This window comes from Oncorhynchus keta, chromosome 29 (genome assembly GCF_023373465.1).
Source record: "Oncorhynchus keta strain PuntledgeMale-10-30-2019 chromosome 29, Oket_V2, whole genome shotgun sequence".
Classification (NCBI taxonomy): domain Eukaryota; kingdom Metazoa; phylum Chordata; class Actinopteri; order Salmoniformes; family Salmonidae; genus Oncorhynchus; species Oncorhynchus keta.
The window spans coordinates 33,856,962-33,860,379 of record NC_068449.1 but is presented as its reverse complement, the minus strand read 5'-3'; positions in this window follow the sequence as shown (position 1 = coordinate 33,860,379).

Genomic DNA, 3,418 nt, shown 5'->3' with positions numbered 1-3,418 from the left:
GAGAGAGAGAGAGAGAGAGAGAGAGAGAGAGAGAGAGAGAGAGAGAGAGAGTGTTGTTATGGTTTCTTTCTATGAGTGTGTGTGGAGAGAGTGAGAGAGAGAGAGAGAGAGAGAGAGAGAGAGAGAGAGAGAGAGAGAGAGAGAGAGAGAGAGAGAGAGAGAGAGAGAGAGGGAGAGCGAGAGGGAGACAGAGAGAGAGAGAGAGAGAGAGAGAGAGAGAGAGAGAGAGAGAGAGAGAGAGAGAGTGTTGTTATGGTTTGTTTCTAGGAGAGTGTGTGTGGGAGAGAGTGTGTGTGTGTGTGTGAGAGAGAGAGAGAGAGAGAGAGAGAGAGAGAGAGAGAGAGAGAGAGAGAGAGAGAGAGAGAGAGAGAGAGAGAGAGAGAGAGAGAGAGAGAGAGAGAGAGAGAGAGAGAGAGTGTGTGTTATGGTTTGTTTCAATGAGTGTGTGTGTGGAGAGAGTGAGAGAGAGAGTGTGTGTTGTTATGGTTTATTTCTATGAGTGTGTGTGTGGAGAGAGTGAGAGAGAGATATATACATAATATGACATTTGAAATGTCTTTATTCTTTTGGAACTCTTGTAAGTGTAATGTTTACTGTAAATATTGTATTGTTTATTTCACTTTTGTTTATCTATTTCACTTACTTTGGCAATGTAAACATACATTTCCCAGGCCAATAAAGCCCTTAAATTGAAAATATAATTGAATTCAGAGAGAGCGCTATTATGGTGAGTTTCTATGTGTGTGCGGGAGAGAGAGAGAGAGAGAGAGAGAGAGAGAGAGAGAGAGAGAGAGAGAGAGAGAGGGACAGAGTTGTTATGATGCGTGTGTCTTGGTATTTGAAGGTGTGTTGATATAAGTGGCATGTAGAGGCCTTGATGACGACTCGTTAGAGTCAGTTGCCGAGACAGGAGCTAATTCAAACTCAAGAGCTCTGCTCAGATCAGGCACCCACAGAGCCAGTCCATCCTTCAGCCAGCTTAGACACCCTCCGTAGGACGCAAAGAGGGAGACTGTATCTATCTCTGTGCCCCCCAACATCCAGTTCTCTTCTCAATCCTCTCTCCAACCCCCAACCAGCCCAACAAGCCAGCAGGGTGCAGATCCACTGACATGGATCCGTGTGTCTGCAGTTCGGAAAATTAGCCACCCAGGGTGCCTTCATATAGCCAGGTTATTGTGTATGTATATCCAGAAGTGGATTTGAGTGATTTTGATTGAAAATACTAAAATCAGTGCGATGGTATTTGATTTATTTTAACGCACATAGGATTTCAGGTGAGGAGGGAACGTGTAAAGTGTTATTTTGTAAGGGCCAAATCAAATTTGTATCGCTGAAGAGCCGCATTAAAACGCAAAGGTCACTTCCAGTTGAGCCGGCTTGCGCAGCTTTTACCGTGAATGCAGTCTCTGTGAACGCGGGAACATTGCCTTTACATTTCAATCGAGCTACAACGCAGATCTTCCTCGATACGGATTGAATCCAGTCCCAAATTGAATGTGCGATTTCTACATTTCAATGTATAATATTTCCATTTCCAAATTGCAGAAGTTGCATTACTTATTAAGAGAGAGAGAGAGAGAGAGAGAGAGAGAGAGAGAGAGAGAGAGAGAGAGAGAGAGAGAGAGAGAGAGAGAGAGAGAGAGAGAGAGAGAGAGAGAGAGAGAGAGAGAGAGAGACAGAGAGAGAGAGAGAGAGAGAGAGAGAGAGAGAGAGAGAGAGAAAGAGAGAGAGAAAGAGAAAGAGAGAAGAGAGAAAGAGAGAGAAAGTGTGTGTGTGTGTGTGTGAGAAGAAAGAGAAAGAGTGTGTGTGTGTGTGAAAGTGTGTGTGTGTGTGTGTGTGTGTGTGTGTGTGTGTGTGTGTGTGTGTGTGTGTGTGTGTGTGTGTGTGTGTGTGTGTGTGTGTGTGTGTGTGTGTGTGTGTGTGTGTGTGTGTGTTGCATAATGTGGTGAACATACACATTCCTGATGTGTTTCAAATAAACAGAGCAGAGACAGGCCATGTGGTGTCTGAATATCATGTTTACTGTAACGAACCAATGGCATTGGACTCATTAGGCCTGAGAACGACGGAACGCTGTCCTCACCTCAGTGACATCATAGACAACACAGCCAATCGCAGCCTAAAGAATCAGTTAATGTATTTAAATAAATTGACATCACACACAGCATAACATCCCTAGTCAACGCCTCCAGCCCTCCCCCTGTATGTCCCCGATCCGGACATTACTACATATCAAAAATGACAGATTTGTCCATGTCCTCAACCCAACCCTGTATTATTCTTTAAATACAAACATGAGAAACATTTCTAAAAGGAAATAGTCAAATTATGGAATGTGAAACCTAAAGAGTGAACAGCAGCAAAGCGTCATTTCATAATCAGGACCTTCGTACTAAAACGTCAACTCTGTCTCTCTGGTAGAGGGGCTATCTGCATAGCCTATTAGACCTGAACCTCTGTGAAGGAAAACTAAAGGAATACACCCACAGACAGGCCAGTGTTCCATGAAGATGTCTTTACACAAAGTGAACACAATCAACAGCACAGCTTAGCTCTGCTTGGTGTTCTGTCTACGGTGCCCAGGGGCGGACAAACTGTGCAGCCAACAGGACATAGGTCTTAGCACATATCAAAGCACCAATATTTGAAAGGAAACATAAACATTTCAAAAGATGATAAAGCACAGATATGAGAGCTCTGTGCTGCTAAACAGTTGGAGAACCGTCCAATTTGTAAGTCGCTCTGGATAAGAGCGTCTGCTAAATGACTTAAATGTAATGTAAATGTTCTGTACATCTAAGTGAGCAGGTTTCGAATACACACCCTGGTTCTGACTGATTGATAGGTGTCCGTATGATCGTGGTCAGGTACGGTAGCTACTAACTGCCTGTAGTTATAGCTTACGGTTTGATGCGAATGTAGCTTGTAGCTTTGATCGTATCCAGCCAAGGCTGCTCTGTGTACACTACATGGTTCTGTGAGTCGTATGTGTAGGAGTCGAACTGTGGTATCCAGATATATAATGTCCCTGCACTTCATTAGAGACTTTCCTCTGTTTTTCTTCTATATGTGTGTGTGTGTGTGTGTGTGTCTTTTTCTACACGCTATATATGTCCCTTCTCTGACTGAAGGGACAGAGCAGGGACATATCAGAAGAGTTAGCATTTACAGGAAACAAAAAGAGACAACAAAAAGAGCAAAACATTTGGAATTGTAACAGTTTGTATTTGTGCTCTATTCTTCTCATGCTGAGAAACCTGTGGGGAGGCAGGTCAGGTGCCTGTACAACTGACACACAGGTCACAAAGGTCAAGGGTCAAAGGGTAGCTAAGATGACCGCAAAGAGGGGAGGTCACTGCCAGTGCCAGTTGGAACACAAACTATAATGAGAATGAAATTAAAAAATGAAAACAAA